This window comes from Nicotiana tabacum, unplaced genomic scaffold, assembly GCF_000715075.1.
Source record: "Nicotiana tabacum cultivar K326 unplaced genomic scaffold, ASM71507v2 Un00098, whole genome shotgun sequence".
NCBI lineage: Eukaryota > Viridiplantae > Streptophyta > Magnoliopsida > Solanales > Solanaceae > Nicotiana > Nicotiana tabacum.
Window position 1 is genome coordinate 59,545 of NW_027438336.1, and position 21,060 is coordinate 80,604.

The window sequence follows — 21,060 nt, forward strand, 5'->3', positions numbered from 1 at the left end:
CTTGTTCAACTACGATTTCATTATTGTTGATTGAAGAGCTCTCAATTGACTGTGCGTAATTAGTGTGTATTGCTTGGAAAAGGGTATACATTTAGGTATTTGTTGAACGACATCTCTCCTAACGTATATGAGGAATCAATACGAAGGGTTTAAAGGTGAGATTAGGAATAACGAAACCTTAGTGCGATTATAGTGAGCGGTAAACTAGTGCCAGCTAGCGTAGTTTGGAAGAATACGTCTAGTAGATTGTGGTAGTTGCTCAGAAGAGAATTACGACACCAAAAGTACTCACGATCGGTAAAGAATACTTAGGCGAATTTGTAAGAAACGTAGTGGGGAGGATTCCGACAATAGGAGAAATCATAACCCTAGACTTTTCAAATCTCGTCTACAACATTTGCTCTGTTAGTTATAAATTATAGCATTTTAATCACTTTACTCTTAATTAGTAAATACTCAAATTATTATTTAATATTTCTTAAGGGTGATTACTTGAATTCTTTCGAAACTAATGGTTGTGATTAGTGATTCGACTCCGAACTTGTAAACGGGATTATATTTGCAACACCCGCTAGACCTCTTAGGAGGCATAGTTGGGCGTGATCAACACACTTCACCCCTCTTATATGTAGGAGCAAGTCAAAATAACAAAAAGTTTTAGTAACTATATTGTTTCCAGGAAAATAGAGTAACATAATCTATAATTGTAGTTGCAGTAGTTGACACAGGATACAAATCGCAAAATCTTGATTTGTTCAAATCTTTCTTTAAAATTGATATGCAAAAATCTTGAGTCTTTGAGAGAGAGAGACGGCAAGGAGGCATCTCTAGGTTGTCCTCCCAAAAACATAATTATATGCTCCTTTTCACCACCGGATAGTACTGTTACCTTTAGTTTGTTATATTATAATTTATACAGATACTCCTATTCGACTATTATGAGAACTGAGAAGACAGATTGCCCAAATTCGACACTAATTATAAGCTTGAATCATTATAATCTAAAAAGCGCCTAACAAGTAATAGAGTAATTGTTTTATTTTCTACAAATGCAAATCCCAGTAATTGGAGGAGTTAAAAGCTTACACTTGGCATTAATTGTCGGACCAAAAGTAAATGAAGTTTCCCTCCTGCCCACAACTAGCGGCGGCAAAATGGATTAGCTATATTTATCTATAAGAAGACCCTTAACGAAATATTATTGCATCTTTTACCCTTTTAAAATAGAGTTTACACGAGACAAAATAGTCATTTATTTATTTTTTTAATTTTAAAATTTTAAAATGAACTATAATTTTAATTATTAAATCTTTCCTAATATAAACTATAAACGAATTAAATGCTACTACGTAGGATCATTAGAGTTTTACTGTTCCAAATAAGATATGTTCTAATCAAATTTGAGACAAAAACCAACACGCAATAATTTCAAACTATATATTCTTGGTACGTTTTTATCTTTTTAATGTTCCTCTCTTAATTTATTTCCACAACTTTGTGCATATTAATTCTCCTGCTACTCTCTCATTCCGCACAAAAATATGGACAAAGCCAAAAATTATTTATCAAAAAAAAAATAAATGTTGTTCGAGAAATTAAACCTCACGAAAAATAAACGTTAATACAAATCGGAGATATACGTAAAGATTATTAAAAGTTTTTATTCGTGTTAGCACTTTTATGTTGAATATATCTACTGAGATGATGGAAAACCTCTATGGGATATAATTTCCTTTTTTATTGAGTTAGTTACAATAGGATCAACAATTAGTATTTGAAGAACTTACGCTTTAATTATTAAATTATATATAACTCAAATGTAACTTTTATAGTATAATAGTTATGTTATCTTCTAAAGTTTTGTTTTTATGGGGATTAACTACATGCGCAACACGCGTAACAAGAGACTAGTTCACTAAAAATTGGGTTGGGTAATGAACTTTTTAAAAATTTACCAAATATGGATAAGATTCATATTATCCACTTAAATAATGAATAATAAATGGATAACCAATGGGCTTAGCTTTTATATTTGCAAATACTCAAATCGGAGGTTCTTCAAGTTTGGGAAACTTGAAATTCTACCAAAAGTGATCATATTCAAGAAGATATAGATAATATGGATATCCATATTATCAGTCGATTAAACTATTTTCTATCCGTATTAAATATGGGTCAGATTGGATAATTTATCCGTTATTACATTACCCGTTTTTACCTGCCCATAATTCGACCTGACCCCTCCTGTTTGCCAGCACTACCCACAGCTACTCAACGTTGACAATTGGTCCTTCGAAAGAGGAATTCGTAATTGGAACTGCCATGCCCCATTAATCCCCGTATGCGGTAAAATTGATTTATAGTAAATGGTCAAATAATAGCATGGCAGGTGGAACCGAAGACAAGTAAAAGGCGACACAAGTAACAATCAGTACCGGATGCAACAACTGCAATCGACATCGGGCAAATCCCAAAGGATGCGTGGTCAACAGAAGCAGATCAAGTGTTTGCCATCGGATAGCATTTAATGAGAGAATATTTGTTCACATTAAATGAGCAACCGTTATGGAGAATATTTGCATTCATGGTCTGCCGTTACATATTCATCAATGACTCTATTATTATCATTTAAGAGGAGCTTGATCCTCGGATGGTGCTTCTTTAGATAAAGCGATAAATAGTAGGCTCAGCAGCCATCGTAAGACACGAAAATTAAGTTGAAAACATATGCTTTATTTTACTTTTACTCTCAATTATATAACTTTACTTGTTCTTTATCATTGCTTTCACTTTTGTCCTCAGAGTCATTGCGCTCGGAGCCAGGCTTGTCATCTCTTTCAATTTCAATTACTAAATCTCATTTTTAATCTTATTTCTCTATCACTTTTGGATCAAATCAGTTCGCTTGTCTATAAATCACGTAACAAATTTAATTGTATCATCTTACGGGTAAACAGTTTGGCGCCCACCGTAGGGCTTATACAGTTGCGTAATTGCTTTGATCCTTACATTTGTTACTAACGTGTTTGATTTTTTCTTTAGCAAGAAATCAAAAATGGCAGCTAATGATGTCAACATCACACACAACATTGAGGGACGCAAAGATTTGCCTCAACATGAAGACTCAATCAGCGACACCCGTAACAAAGGGGGCGAAGCAACCCCAGTTCGTGAAGGGCAGTACCCTCAGCATGTGCGGGATCCAACTCCCAATGACGCGGAGGAGGAACATGTCGTGAAAACAATGAAAATCTTAAGAGAACAACAGAAAGCAATCATAAGTCACCTCTTAAGGCCGGACCGGGTAATGACAGAGTTGGAACAAGCGTTGTCGGGCGCTTCCAATAATGCAAATGGAAGGGGCCTGATTCCTCCCAGTGTTCCTGCAAATCAAATGGCTCAAAGAGTCGATAACAACACCCAAGGACTGAGGTCGGTTTCGACGGTGTTGGAGGGACCGGTAGTGAATCTGGTAATGACAACGGGAATGATCCCTTCAAATCTAAGCTTATGAGGTTTATGAGCGAAATGAACGAACGAATGGATCAAAATGTGAAGGAGTTCCACGCTTGGGTGGATCAAATTCCGGGCGCACCACCAATACTAAACAGGCTGCATCTTTAGGCATCCAAATACTTCTCTCTCTAAAATATACTCCAAGATAAAAACACAGAAAAGCTATGGATCAACAAGAAGATATCAAGAACCTACAAGAACAGGTATGTCATATTATAATTATGAATAGCTAAGTTATTATATTCCTGATAATCTCTTGTAAATTATAATTATCCATCATATAATAGTACTGTTATAGAAATCATCTTGAGAATGGTGCTGTTTTATTTTTACAACATCTTAAGTTTTTTATTAATATTTTTTCTATTTTTGTTTCTTCTTTATATTTTTCACATAATTGTACAAACCATTATTGTAGAAATTTTATCCTAGCTCCTAAAGTATCTGTTAATCCTGCTTCATTCCAGTCTTTTATTATCTTAGAATTAAAAGGTTCTGATAATTTTGTGAAATATGAGAATGTACTTGTTATAACTGTGAAAAATTAGGACATATAGCTAAAGACTTTAAAGCACCTAAAAACCAAAAGAAAAAACAAATAAACGAAATCATAATTGATGATGAAGAATATATGCAGATAGAATATATAGATTATGAACTAGATAGTGAAGATAGTATATATGAAATATCAAATACAGATGACGAAATAGATAATGAAATAGGAATAGAAGATAATGAAATTCAATGACTGAAAAAGAAATAGAAGTAATAACACGGGAAGAATATAAAGATGAAGAATCCTCGGAACAAAAGATTATATTTGATAATAATATATTCGAACAAATAAAAGGAAAAGAATTAGACCTCAGTGTCGAAAAAATATTTGAAGTACCTATAATAAAAAATTGGTTCAAAAGACAAAGAGAAGAATACTACGTAGTTAGCCAAAAAGAACATATAATTGACTGTAAATATACAAAAGGAAAAGCCAAAATATCAATAATAAACAAAAGAATAATAAATAAAGAAATACAACATATAAAGGCAAAAAACCCAATTAAATATGTACACCTAGGAGGAACTAAAATATTAATAAAAGCATGTTTTAGGGAAGGAATAGATACCCCTATAGAAATATATTTAGCAGATGATAGAATAATCCAACCTATAGATAAAAGCATAATAAGTGCAATAAAAGGAAAAAGATGGATTGAAAATAAAAATAATATTTTTAAATTTAGGCAGAAGATATAAAAAAATAGGAGATCAATTATACCTAATGATAGAAAAGGAAACAGCAAGATTAGAAGATAGCTTGACAGCTATGACGAGAGTAATTAAAGAAAATGAGGAAATTGATAAGAAAAAAGAAATTGAAATTATTAAAAATCAAGCAAACAAGAAAATACAACAATTAGAAGAAACTAAAAACACAAAAATTATAGCATTAGAAAAAGAATTAAACATGTTAAAAGCATTATATGAAAACAAGCAAAGAGAGAAAAATAAAGAAATAGAATTAACAGATGAGATAAATAAATTTAAACAAATATTACAACCAGAAGAAATTCCTAGAATTGAAGAAATAGATAACAATATAGATGACCAAAAGTCAGAATCAAGTGAAATAAGTGAAACATATACAGAACTTTTAGAAAATATAGAAAAAATAAAAAATGTAGAAATAAATACAGGAGATGTAAATATGGATGTGCTTTATCTCTTCGTATAATATCTCTGCTGTAACTGAATAAAATCGTATATAGAATAATGTTCCTTTAGTTATTCTTTTGTATTGCATAAATGCTTTGTGTAATTCTGGTATGGTAGCTATCTCCTGTCCTGTTTGTGTAGCTTCAGTATCCAATAGTCCATAATTGTAGCAAGTAGCTATTAGTTTTGCATTTGTATTTGGTAGGGCTACTAATTTATTATATCCTGTTAGATAATGGGTAATGTAATCTTCATTTGGATTCTGGGTAGTTACGGTAGCAAAACAGGAAATGGACACCAAAACCAATATCTGAACAATATAATTTTTTAGATTTAGATTGCGTAGCAGATATAAATAAAACAATCCAACTATGGATAGGATATATATCTAAACAATTGGTAGATAATAAAATAGGAATGGCAGAAACACCAGGATATATAGAAAGATCACTCATAGGAACAGCAAAATTATGGTTACATAATTTAACAAAAGAAAGTATAGATACCTTAAGAAGTAATAAAAAATGTAATATGGTGAAATAGCAATAACAAATATAGAAATACTATACAAATATGAAATAGCCATAAGAAACGAATTTAGTAGTATGACTACAGAAATTGAAGAACAAAATAAGGAAAAACAAATAAATAGAAATCTAATAACAAAATTAGTAATATGTAATATGTGCTATATAGACGAATATACTTGTGCATTTAGAGAATATTACTATAAAGGAACATATAATACAGAAGAAGGTAGAGAAATAAGAAAATCATATTTCACAAAATTACCAGAACCTTTTAATTCTAAGATAATAAAAGACTGGAATGAAGCAGGATTAACAAATACTTTAGGAGCTAGGATAAAATTTCTACAACAATGGTTTGTACAATTATGTGAAAAATATAAAGAAGAAACAAAAATAGAAAAAATATTAATAAAAAACTTAAGATGTTGTAAAAATAAGGTCATCTATATTGTTATCTATTTCTTCAATTCTAGGAATTTCTTCTGGTTGTAATATTTGTTTAAATTTATTTATCTCATCTGTTAATTCTATTTCTTTATTTTTCTCTCTTTGCTTGTTTTCATATAATGCTTTTACTGTTCATGAAACTGACTCTTACTATTCATGAACAGGAAGGCCGTTTAGGGGAGTAAACAAAGTTGAGGCGCTGTTAGGGTAACTGATTGAAGCAGAAAGTCATGGTAGTGACCAGAAAAGATGATTAAAATAACTTATTATGATATGATGAATAAGGATAATAGACATAGAGATTAAAAGGAATATGTTTAGCAAATCATATGATAAAATGAACACTTACTTAATAGATGATGATCTTAGTTATAAGATACTTATACTATATATACTGAAAAATATTGATAATGATGTAAGAAGAATAATCTATGAGAAATTACTTACTTTTGAAATAATAGAAATAATGGATCAAAATTGGACAGAATTAATTATACCAGAAATAGACTTATATGAATTAGATCTATATTCTGATAACACATAATGAATAATATATACCTACAATATTGGCAACAAACTACCGACAACATAATATTACTAACAAATTTAGTAAAAACCAATATAGAAGAATACCAAAGAACCCAAGATATAGAATATATAGAATATATATTAGAAAGCTTAAAAGAAATAATTAGATTAATTCCACTATAAAAAGAATACTATAAAAAAGCCTTTTCATTTGACTGGAAAATTAGGACATATAGCTAAAGACTGTAAAGCACCTAAAAACCAAAAGAAAAAACAAATAAACGAAATCATAATTGATGATGAAGAATATATGCAGATAGAATATATAGATTATGAACTAGATAGTGAAGATAGTATATATGAAATATCAGATACAGATGACGAAATAGATAATGAAATAGGAATAGAAGATAATGAAATCCAATGACTGAAAAAGAAATAGAAGTAATAACACGGGAAGAATATAAAGATGAAGAATCCTCGGAACAAAAGATTATATTTGATAATAATATATTCGAACAAATAAAAGGAAAAGAATTAGACCTCAGTGTCGAAAAAATATTTGAAGTATCTACAATAAAAAATTGGTTCAAAAGACAAAGAGAAGAATACTGCGTAGTTAGGAAAAAAGAACATATAATTGACTGTAAATATACAAAAGGAAAAGCCAAAATACCAATAATAAACAAAAGAATAATAAATAAAGAAATACAAGATATAAAGGCAAAAAACCCAATTAAATATGTACACCTAGGAGGAACTGAAATATTAATAAAAGCATATTTTAGGGAAGGAATAGATACCCCTATAGAAATATATTTAGCAGATGATAGAATAATCCAACCTATAGAAAAAAGCATAATAAGTGCAATAAAAGGAAATCTTATATATCAAAAATTTAAATTCATAATAAGTGCCAATTATTCAATAGCAATAAACGATAGGAATATAGATAAATCATTAGTATTATACTGAAAAATGTCAGGAATAGAATTAACACCTGGAAGCAAGATATTTACAGCTAGATGTAAAAACCTATACGTCTTAACAACAAAACATAAAATAGCAGCAAAAAATAAAATTAATAAAATCAAAATAGAAAATCCGTTTGAAAGAATAGTTACAGTTATTGACAATAATGAATATAGCTATAAAGAAATTGACATGGAAGAAGATTTAGAAATAGTAAAAGAAAGATTAAGTACATCAAGTATACCAAACCAATTAACTTATGAAACACCAACATCATCAAGAATAAGTACATCAAGAAGAGAATATATAATCCCAAAAAATTTAATAAGAAACACAAAAGAAAAAATAAATCCATACCACTACTATATAACTGGAATCATGGAACAAAGAAAATATCAAATATTAATAAATACAGGACAAGAAGAAAACTATATCACAAGAGAATTAGTAACAGAAACTGAAATAATAACTACTGAACAATTATGCCCTGAATTACCTAAAGAATTAATAATAAATGAAGAAATAACAGAAAAAGAAATAATTATTGGAGGAATACCTTTAATAATACAATTTAAAATATGTCAAGAAAATGAAAACGAAAATATTACACTAGGAATAAAATGGTTAGAAAAGGTAAAACCATACAGTCTAGGAGATAAACAATTAACCATAACATACAAAGATAAGAAAATAGTAATAAAAAGAGCAAAAGAATGAAAATATATATACTCGCAAAAATCATAGTAGAAGGATATTATAATAGATACTATACACCAATGATAGATACAGGAGCAGAAGCTAATATATGTAAATATAATTGTTTACCAACGGATAAATAGAAAAAATTAAAAACACCTATGGTAGTAACAGGATTTAATAATGAAGGAAGTATGATTAACTACAAAGCCAAGAACGTAAAAATACAAATATGGGATAAAATACTAACTATAGAAGAAATATATAACTTTGAATTCACTACGAAAAATATGTTACTAGGAATGTCATTCTTAGAGAAATTATACCCACACATAATAACAAAAATACACTGGTGGTTTATCACACCATGTAAAAATAAAGTAGGAGCAAAAAGAGTAAATAATAAACAACGAAAAAATACAGAATGGATACGAGGAAATGAAAAAATCACACAAAAATTAGAAAATATAAATAAAAATACAACTACTCAATTAGAAATTATTATATTTACAATAGACAAAGTAAAAATAATCTAGAAAGAATTAGAAAAATTATATAATGATAACCCTCTACAAGGATGGAATAAACATAAGACAAAAATAAAAATAGAACTAATCGAAGAAAATAGTATAATAACACAAAAACCCTTAAAATATAACTTTGATGACTTAACAGAATTTAAAATGCATATAAAAGAATTATTAGATAACAAGTATGTACAAGAAAGTAATAGTAAACATACAAGTCCAGCATTTATAGTAAATAAACATAGTGAACAAAAAAGAGGAAAAAGCAGAATGGTTATAGATTACCGAAATTTAAATACAAAAACTAAAATATATAATTACCCAATACCCAACAAGATATTAAAAATAAGACAAATCCAAGGATATAACTACTTTAGTAAATTTGACTGTAAATCAGGATTTTACCATCTAAAACTAGAAGATGAATCTAAAAAACTAACAGCATTTACAGTACCACAAGGATTTTATGAATGGAATGTTTTACCATTTGGATATAAAAATGCACCAGGAAGATACCAACATTTTATGGATAATTATTTTAACCAACTAGAAAATTGTATAGTATATATAGATGATATATTACTATATTCAAGAACACAAGATGATCATATAAAATTATTAGAAAAATTCATACATATTATAGAAAACTCTGGTATAAGCTTAAGCAAAACCAAAGCAGAAATTATGAAGAATCAGATAGAATTTTTAGGAATACAAATAGATAAAAATGGAATAAAAATGCAAACACATATAGTACAAAAAATAATCAATCTTGATGAAAACATAGATACAAAAAAGAAATTACAATCATTTTTAGGATTAGTAAACCAAGTAAGAGAATATATACCTAAATTAGCAGAAAACCTAAAACCTTTACAGAAAAAACTAAAAAAGGATGTAGAATATGGGTTCGATGAAAAAGACAAGGAACAAATAAGAAAGATTAAAATATTATGTAAAAAACTACCAAAATTATACTTCCCAGATGAAAACAAGAAATTTACTTATATTGTAGAAACAGATTCGAGTAATCATAGTTATGGAGGAGTTCTTAAATATAAATATGATAAAGAAAAAATAGAACATCATTGCAGGTATTATTCAGGATCATATACGGAACCACAGAAAAAATGGGAGATAAATAGAAAAGAATTATTTGCATTATATAAATGTTTATTAGCATTTGAACCATATATAGTTTACAACAGATTTATTGTAAGAACAGATAATACCCAAGTAAAATGGTGGATAACCAGAAAAGTACAAGATTCAGTTACAACAAAAGAAATACGCAGACTGGTATTAAATATATTAAACTTTACATTTACAATTGAAGTAATTATTACTAACAAGAATGTTGTTGCAGATTACTTGTCAAGACAATGCTACCCAAACTGACCCAGATAATACAATGGAAAATCTACTCTTAGCCATGACTACACTTTGTAAGAAAGTGAAAAGTATGGATGAAGAGATACAGATAATAAGAAAAACAGCTAGTAGTCAGCAGCATGACTCAAAAAATGCGGAGATAAGACGATCGGAAGTCTCTAAAATTCCAGAGCTAGAAGGTGACGTTGAGAAACACCTAAAAACTCATAACAGTTTGTTAAATACAATTGCAGGAAGCAGCACAGCTAGCATTTCATCTGCAAAGAAGAAGGAAGAAATTAAACCTAGATACACAAATATAAATATGAACAATTTATTTTCAAAACCATTCGTACAGAAAAATATCCAAAATACCCAGAAAGAAATATTCCTACCACCTCAGATAAATACCTACAAAGAAAGTTTGAACCAAGCCAAAAAGACATACAACCATATAACCCGTACATATATAGACAATATACACAAAATACAAAATTTTTTAAACAAAAACCCAAGATCCCAAACTACCCAGAATCCAAATGAAGATTACATTACCCATTATCTAACAGGATATAATAAATTAGTAGCCCTACCAAATACAAATGCAAAACTAATAGCTACTTGCTACAATTATGGACTATTGGATACTGTATATACACAAACAGGACAGGAGATAGCTACCATACCAGAATTACACAAAGCATTTATGCAATACAAAAGAATAACTAAAGGAACATTATTCTATATACGATTTTATTCAGCTACAGCAGAGATATTATACGAAGAGATAAAGCCTATCATACAAGTTATCAAGATCGGGCTTACAAGAGAAATGCTCGTACCAGAAAAAAATAGAAGAACAAGAAGAGATAGAAAAAATAAATATTTCAGACTTTTATGCAAATAAAAGGATTATTGGAATATCCACTATACTAAATGAGCTAGCAAACAACTACCTAAATCAGAATGCGATTTGGAGTTATTATTCAAGAGAACAAACAATGATATATTCAAATTGCAGAGATATACGAGAAGCAGATATGGAAGAATTAAGACAATGGGTCTTAAGTCTTTTAAAGCCAGAACAACCTACAACCACAAGAGCTATAAGGACAAATTTTATCTCTCCAGATCTGTTAACAAGATATTGCAAGCTAATCAATCACAAATATCCAGACCACATATGCTCAAAATGCAAAGGAGAAGATAACATTGTTCCAGACGTACAACTGGAATAATCGAGAAGGAAACGACAATAGAAACTATGGCAGACAAGATAAAGTAAAAGAGTTATTAGATTCTTTTCTTTTTGTAAAATAATGTTATTTTGTTTTTTGTAAAAGTCGTAAAGTAAATAGGTCTTTACTTTGTAAAAGTAAGAGTCAGTTTCATGAACAGTAAAGGTCGTTCATGAATAGTAAGAGTCAGTTTCATAAACAGTAAAGGTCGTTCATGAATAGTAAGAGTCAGTTTCATGAACAGTAAAGGTCGTTCATGAATAGTAAGAGTCATTTATGTAATCTTTAAATAGCTTTACGATTATGAATAAAAAACAGGCTGCATCTTCAGGCATCCAAATACTTCTCTCTCTAAAATATACTCCAAGATAAAAACACAGAAAAGCTATGGATCAACAAGAAGATATCAAGAACCTACAAGAACAGGTATGTCATATTATAATTATGAATAGCTAAGTTATTATATTCCTGATAATCTCTTGTAAATTATAATTATCCATCATATAATAGTACTGTTATAGAAATCATCTTGAGAAAGTTTGCCATGAAAATATGCTAAGAGTAGGTAAGCCCAGACTATGCATCCTAAGGTTAAAACCGGTAGGCAGGAAGGCCGTTTAGGGGAGTAAACAAAGTTGAGGCGCTGTTAGGATAACTGATTGAAGCAGAAAGTCATGGTAGTGACCAGAAAAGATGATTAAAATAACTTATTATGATATGATGAATAAGGATAATAGACATAGAGATTAAAAGGAATATGTTTAGCAAATCATATGATAAAATGAACACATACTTAATAGATGATGATCTTAGTTATAAGATACTTATACTATATATACTGAAAAATATTGATAATGATGTAAGAAGAATAATCTATGAGAAATTACTTACTTTTGAAATAATAGAAATAATGGATCAAAATTGGACAGAATTAATTATACCAGAAATAGACTTATATGAATTAGATCTATATTCTGATAACACATAATGAATAATATATACCTACAATATTGGCAACAAACTACCGACAACATAATATTACTAACAAATTTAGTAAAAACCAATATAGAAGAATACCAAAGAACCCAAGATATAGAATATATAGAATATATATTAGAAAGCTTAAAAGAAATAATTAGATTAATTCCACTACAAAAAGAATATTATGAAAAAGCCTTTTCATTTGACTTGAATTATAAATGAAATTAAATAATAAGAATAAGACCGTAAAAATAACTCTTTTACTTTATCTTGTCTGCCATAGTTTATTTTGTCGTTTCCTTCTCGATTATTCTAGTTGTACGTCTGGAACAATGTTATCTTCTCCTTTGCATTTTGAGCATATGTGGTCTGGATATTTATGACTGATTAACTTGCAATATCTTGTTAATAGATCTGGAGAGATGAAATTTGTCCTTATAGCTCTTGTGGTTGTAGGTTGTTCTGGCTTTAAAAGACTTAAGACCCATTGTCTTAATTCTTCCATATCTGCTTCTCGTATATCTCTGCAATTTGAATATATCATTGTTTGTTCTCTTAAATAATAACTCCAAATCGCATTCTGATTTAGGTAGTTGTTTGCTAGCTCATTTAGTATAGTGGATATTCCAATAATCCTTTTATTTGTATAAAAGTCTGGAATATTTATTTTTTCTATCTCTTCTTGTTCTTCTATTTTTTCTGATACGAGCATTTCTCTTGTAAGCCCGATCTTGATAACTTGTATGATAGGCTTTATCTCTTCGTATAATATCTCTGCTGTAGCTGAATAAAATCGTATATAGAATAATGTTCCTTTAGTTATTCTTTTGTATTGCATAAATGCTTTGTGTAATTCTTGTATGGTAGCTATCTCCTGTCCTGTTTGTGTATATACAGTATCTAATAGTCCATAATTATAGCAAGTAGCTATTAGTTTTGCATTTGTATTTGGTAGGGCTACTAATTTATTATATCCTGTTAGATAATGGGTAATGTAATCTTCATTTGGATTCTGGGTAGTTTGGGATCTTAGGTTTTTGTTTAAAAAGTTTTGTATTTTGTGTATATTGTCTATATATGTACGGGTTATATGGTTGTATGTCTTTTTGGCTTGGTTCAAACTTTCTTTGTAGGTATTTATCTGAGGTGGTAGGAATATTTCTTTCTGGGTATTTTGGATATTTTTCTGTACGAATGATTTTGAAAATAAATTGTTCATATTTATATTTGTGTATCTAGGTTTAATATCTTCCTTTTTCTTTGCAGATGAAATGCTAGCTGTGCTGCTTCCTGCAATTGTATTTAACAAACTGTTATGAGTTTTTAGGTGTTTCTCAACGTCACCTTCTAGCTCTGGAATTTTAGAGACTTCCGATCGTCTTATCTCCGCATTTTTTGAGTCATGCTGCTGACTACTAGCTGTTTTTCTTATTATCTGTATCTCTTCATCCATACTTTTCACTTTCTTACAAAGTGTAATCATGGCTAAGAGTAGATTTTCTATTGTATTATGTGGGTCAGTTTGGGTAGCTTTGTCTTGACAAGTAATCTGCAACAACATTCTTGTTAGTAGTAATTACTTCAATTGTAAATGTAAAGTTTAATATATTTAATACCAGTCTGCGTATTTCTTTTATTGTAACTGAATCTTGTACTTTTCTGGTTATCCACCATTTTACTTGGGTATTATCTGTTCTTACAATAAATTTATTGTAAACTATATATGGTTCAAATGCTAATAAACATTTATATAATGCAAATAATTCTTTTCTATTTATCTCCTATTTTTCCTGTGGTTCCGTATATGATCCTGAATAATACCTGCAATGATGTTCTATTTTTTCTTTATCATATTTATATTTAAGAACTCCTCCATAACTATGATTACTCGAATCTGTTTCTACAATATAAGTAAATTTCTTGTTTTCATCTGGGAAGTATAATTTTGGTAGTTTTTTACACAATATTTTAATCTTTCTTATTTGTTCCTTGTCTTTTTCATCGAACCCATATTCTACATCCTTTTTTAGTTTTTTCTGTAAAGGTTTTAGGTTTTCTGCTAATTTAGGTATATATTCTCTTACTTGGTTTACTAATCCTAAAAATAATTATAATTTCTTTTTTGTATCTATATTTTCATCAAGATTGATTATTTTTTGTACTATATGTGTTTGCATTTTTATTCCATTTTTATCTATTTGTATTCCTAAAAATTCTATCTGATTCTTCATAATTTCTGCTTTGGTTTTGCTTAAGCTTATACCAGAGTTTTCTATAATATGTATGAATTTTTCTAATAATTTTATATGATCATCTTGTGTTCTTGAATATAGTAATATATCATCTATATATACTATACAATTTTCTAGTTGGTAAAAATAATTATCCATAAAATGTTGGTATCTTCCTGGTGTATTTTTATATCCAAATGGTAAAACATTCCATTCATAAAATCCTTGTGGTACTGTAAATGCTGTTAGTTTTTTAGATTCATCTTCTAGTTTTAGATGGTAAAATCCTGATTTACAGTCAAATTTACTAAAGTAGTTATATCCTTGGATTTGTCTTATTTTTAATATCTTGTTGGGTATTGGGTAATTATATGTTTTAGTTTTTGTATTTAAATTTCGGTAATCTATAACCATTCTGCTTTTTCCTCTTTTTTGTTCACTATGTTTATTTACTATAAATGCTGGACTTGTATGTTTACTATTACTTTCTTGTATATACTTGTTATCTAATAATTCTTTTATATGCATTTTAAATTCTGTTAAGTCATCAAAGTTATATTTTAAGGGTTTTTGTGTTATTATACTATTTTCTTCGATTAGTTCTATTTTTATTTTTGTCTTATGTTTATTCCATCCTTGTAGAGGGTTATCATTATATAATTTTTCTAATTCTTTCTGGATTATTTTTACTTTGTCTATTGTAAATATAATAATTTCTAATTGAGTAGTTGTATTTTTATTTATATTTTCTAATTTTTGTGTGATTTTTTCATTTCCTCGTATCCATTCTGTATTTTTTCGTTGTTTATTATTTACTCTTTTTGCTCCTACTTTATTTTTACATGGTGTGGTAAACCACCAGTGTGTTTTTGTTATTATGTGTGGGTATAATTTCTCTAAGAATGTCATTCCTAGTAACATATCTTTCGTAGTGAATTCAAAGTTATATATTTCTTCTATAGTTAGTATTTTATCCCATATTTGTATTTTTACGTTCTTGGCTTTGTAGTTAATCATACTTCCTTCATTATTAAATCCTGTTACTACCATAGGTGTTTTTAATTTTTCCCATTTATCCGTTGGTAAACAATTATATTTACATATATTAGCTTCTGCTCCTGTATCTATCATTGGTGTATAGTATCTATTATAATATCCTTCTACTATGATTTTTGCGAGTATATATATTTTCATTCTTCTGCTCTTTTTATTACTATTTTCTTATCTTTGTATGTTATGGTTAATTGTTTATCTCCTAGACTGTATGGTTTTACCTTTTCTAACCATTTTATTCCTAGTGTAATATTTTCGTTTTCATTTTCTTGACATATTTTAAATTGTATTATTAAAGGTATTCCTCCAATAATTATTTCTTTTTCTGTTATTTCTTCATTTATTATTAATTCTTTAGGTAATTCAGGGCATAATTGTTCAGTAGTTATTATTTCAGTTTCTGTTACTAATTCTCTTGTGATATAGTTTTCTTCTTGTCCTGTATTTATTAATATTTGATATTTTCTTTGTTCCATGATTCCAGTTATATAGTAGTGGTATGGATTTATTTTTTCTTTTGTGTTTCTTATTAAATTTTTTGGGATTATATATTCTCTTCTTGATGTACTTATTCTTGATGATGTTGGTGTTTCATAAGTTAATTGGTTTGGTATACTTGATGTACTTTATCTTTCTTTTACTATTTCTAAATCTTCTTCCATGTCAATTTCTTTATAGCTATATTCATTATTGTCAATAACTGTAACTATTCTTTCAAACGGATTTTCTATTTTGATTTTATTAATTTTATTTTTTGCTGCTATTTTATGTTTTCCTGTTAAGACGTATAGGTTTTTACATCTAGCTGTAAATATCTTGCTTCCAGGTGTTAATTCTATTCCTGACATTTTTCAGTATAATACTAATGATTTATCTATATTCCTATCGTTTATTGCTATTGAATAATTGGCACTTATTATGAATTTAAATTTTTGATATATAAGATTTCCTTTTATTGCACTTATTATGCTTTTTTCTATAGGTTGGATTATTCTATCATCTGCTAAATATATTTCTATAGGGGTATCTATTCCTTCCCTAAAACATGCTTTTATTAATATTTCAGTTCCTCCTAGGTGTACGTATTTAATTGGGTTTTTTGCCTTTATATCTTGTATTTCTTTATTTATTATTCTTTTATTTATTATTGGTATTTTGGCTTTTCCTTTTGTATATTTACAGTCAATTATATGTTATTTTTGGCTAACTACGTAGTATTCTTCTCTTTGTCTTTTGAACCAATTTTTTATTGTAGGTACTTCAAATATTTTTTCGACACTGAGGTCTAATTCTTTTCCTTTTATTTGTTCGAATATATTATTATCAAATATAATCTTTTGTTCCGAGGATTCTTCATCTTTATATTCTTCCCGTGTTATTACTTCTATTTCTTTTTCAGTCATTGGATTTCATTTTCTTCTATTCCTATTTTATTATCTATTTCGTCATCTGTATCTGATATTTCATATATACTATCTTCACTATCTAGTTCATAATCTATATATTCTATCTGCATATATTCTTCATCATCAATTATGATTTCATTTATTTGTTTTTTCTTTTGGTTTTTAGGTGCTTTACAGTCTTTAGCTATATGTCCTAATTTTCCACAGTTATAACAAGTACATTCTGTTGGTTTCTTTTTTGGCCTAAATGATCTTTTAGTCTGATAATTTTTTACATAATATCTTTTTCTTGGTTTTTTATTTTTATATTTTGACCTATATTTATTATATTTCTTTGTTTTCCATTTTTTATTATATTTATCTGTACATCCAAATTGTGGTGCTGTTTTATTTTTACAACATCTTAAGTTTTTTATTAATATTTTTTCTATTTTTGTTTCTTCTTTATATTTTTCACATAATTGTACAAACCATTGTTGTAGAAATTTTATCCTAGCTCCTAAAGTATCTGTTAATCCTGCTTCATTCCAGTCTTTTATTATCTTAGAATTAAAAGGTTCTGGTAATTTTGTGAAATATGATTTTCTTATTTCTCTGCCTTCTTCTGTATTATATGTTCCTTTATAGTAATATTCTCTAAATGCACAAGTATATTCGTCTATATAGCACATATTACATATTGCTAATTTTGTTATTAGATTTCTATTTATTTGTTTTTCCTTATTTTGTTCTTCAATTTCTGTAGTCATACTACTAAATTCGTTTCTTATGGCTATTTCATATTTGTATAGTATTTCTATATTTGTTATTGCTATTTCACCATTAAATTTTTTATTACTTCTTAAGGTATCTATACTTTCTTTTGTTAAATTATGTAACCATAATTTTGCTGTTCCTATGAGTGATCTTTCTATATATCCTGGTGTTTCTGCCATTCCTATTTTATTATCTACCAATTGTTTAGATATATATAATATCCATAGTTGGATTGTTTTATTTATATCTGCTACGCAATCTAAATTTAAAAAAATTATATTGTTCGGATATTGATTTTGGTGTCCATTTCCTGTTTAGTCTACTATCCCATAGTGTATTATTTCTATCAAATTGTTCATAGTTAACCGTATAATAATTTGGGTTTAATCCTTTTGGATTTTTTACACCTGATGTACTAGGTTTTTCATCCATATTTACATCTCCTGTATTTATTTCTACATTTTTTATTTTTTCTATATTTTCTAAAAGTTCTGTATATGTTTCACTTATTTCACTTGATTCTGACTTTTGGTCATCTATATTGTTATCTATTTCTTCAATTCTAGGAATTTCTTCTGGTTGTAATATTTGTTTAAATTTATTTATCTCATCTGTTAATTCTATTTCTTTATTTTTCTCTCTTTGCTTGTTTTCATATAATGCTTTTGACATGTTTAATTCTTTTTCTAATGCTATAATTTTTGTGTTTTTAGTTTCTTCTAATTGTTGTATTTCCTTGTTTGCTTGATTTTTAATAATTTCAATTTCTTTTTTCTTATCAATTTCCTCATTTTCTTTAATTACTCTCGTCATAGCTGTCAAGCTATCTTCTAATCTTGCTGTTTCCTATTCTATCATTAGGTATAATTGATCTCCTATTTTTTTTATATCTTCTGCCTAAATTTGAAAATATTATTTTTATTTTCAATCCATCTTGGTTTTCATATGTCTTTTCATCTATAGCAAATTCTTCTTTATTCATTTTTCTTAACCTATAGCTCTGATACCATTTTTACGGTCTTATTCTTATTATTTAATTTCATTTATAATTCAAGTCAAATGAAAAGGCTTTTTCATAATATTCTTTTTGTAGTGGAATTAATCTAATTATTTCTTTTAAGCTTTCTAATATATATTCTATATATTCTATATCTTGGGTTCTTTGGTATTCTTCTATATTGGTTTTTACTAAATTTGTTAGTAATATTATGTTGTCGGTAGTTTGTTGCCAATATTGTAGGTATATATTATTCATTATGTGTTATCAGATTATATAGATCTAATTCATATAAGTCTATTTCTGGTATAATTAATTCTGTCCAATTTTGATCCATTATTTCTATTATTTCAAAAGTAAGTAATTTCTCATAGATTATTCTTCTTACATCATTATCAATATTTTTCAGTATATATAGTATAAGTATCTTATAACTAAGATCATCATCTATTAAGTAAGTGTTCATTTTATCATATGATTTGCTAAACATATTCCTTTTAATCTCTATGTCTGTTATCCTTATTCATCATATCATAATAAGTTATTTTAATCATCTTTTCTGGTCACTACCATGACTTTCTGCTTCAATCAGTTACCCTAACAGCGCCTCAACTTTGTTTACTCCCCTAAACGGCCTTCCTGCCTACCGGTTTCAACCTTAGGATGCATAGTCTGGGCTTACCTACTCTTAGCATATTTTCATGGCAAACTTTCTCAAGATGATTTCTATAACAGTACTATTATATGATGGATAATTATAATTTACAAGAGATTATCAGGAATATAATAACTTAGCTATTCATAATTATAATATGACATACCTGTTCTTGTAGGTTCTTGATATCTTCTTGTTGATCCATAGCTTTTCTGTGTTTTTATCTTGGAGTATATTTTAGAGAGAGAAGTATTTGGATGCCTGAAGATACAACCTGTTTTTTATTCATAATCGTAAGGCTATTTAAAGATTACATAAATGACTCTTACTATTCATGAACGACCTTTACTGTTCATGAAACTGACTCTTACTATTCATGAACGACCTTTACTGTTCATGAAACTGACTCTTACTATTCATGAACGACCTTTACTGTTCATGAAACTGACTCTTACTATTCATGAATGACCTTTACTGTTCATGAAACTGACTCTTACTTTTACAAAGTAAAGACCTATTTACTTTACGACTTTTACAAAAAACAAAATAACATTATTTTACAAAAAGAAAAGAATCTAATAACTCTTTTACTTTATCTTGTCTGCCATAGTTTATTTTGTCGTTTCCTTCTCGATTATTCCAGATGTACGTCTGGAACAATGTTATCTTCTCCTTTGCATTTTGAGCATATGTGGTCTGGATATTTGTGACTGATTAGCTTGCAATATCTTGTTAACAGATCTGGAGAGATGAAATTTGTCCTTATAGCTCTTGTGGTTGTAGGTTGTTCTGGCTTTAAAAGACTTAAGACCCATTGTCTTAATTCTTCCATATCTGCTTCTCGTATATCTCTTCTTAGCATTAGAAAAAGAATTAAACATGTTAAAAGTATTATATGAAAACAAGCAAAGAGAGAAAAATAAAGAAATAGAATTAACAGATGAGATAAATAAATTTAAACAAATATTACAACCAGAAGAAATTCCTAGAATTGAAGAAATAGATAACAATATAGATGACCAAAAGTCAGAATCAAGTGAAATAAGTGAAACATATACAGAACTTTTAGAAAATATAAAAAAAATAAAAAATATAGAAATAAATACAGGAGATGTAAATATGGATGAAAAACCTAGTACATCAGGTGTAAAAAATCCAAAAGGATTAAACCCAAATTATTATACGGTTAACTATGAATCATTTTTACGGTCTTATTCTTATTATTTAATTTCATTTATAATTCAAGTCAAATGAAAAGGCTTTTTCATAATATTTTTTTTGTAGTGGAATTAATCTAATTATTTCTTTTAAGCTTTCTAATATATATTCTATATATTCTATATCTTGGGTTCTTTGGTATTCTTCTATATTGGTTTTTACTAAATTTGTTAGTAATATTATGTTGTCGGTAGTTTGTTGCCAATATTGTAGGTATATATTATT

General features: G+C 28.1%; 1 pseudogene; it reads left to right on the forward strand.

Annotated features, from left to right (window-relative positions):
* The first annotated feature begins 3,055 nt into the window (after positions 1-3,055).
* On the forward strand, positions 3,056-11,538 carry LOC142178964 (uncharacterized; annotated as a pseudogene).
* The last annotated feature ends 9,522 nt before the right edge of the window (positions 11,539-21,060 follow it).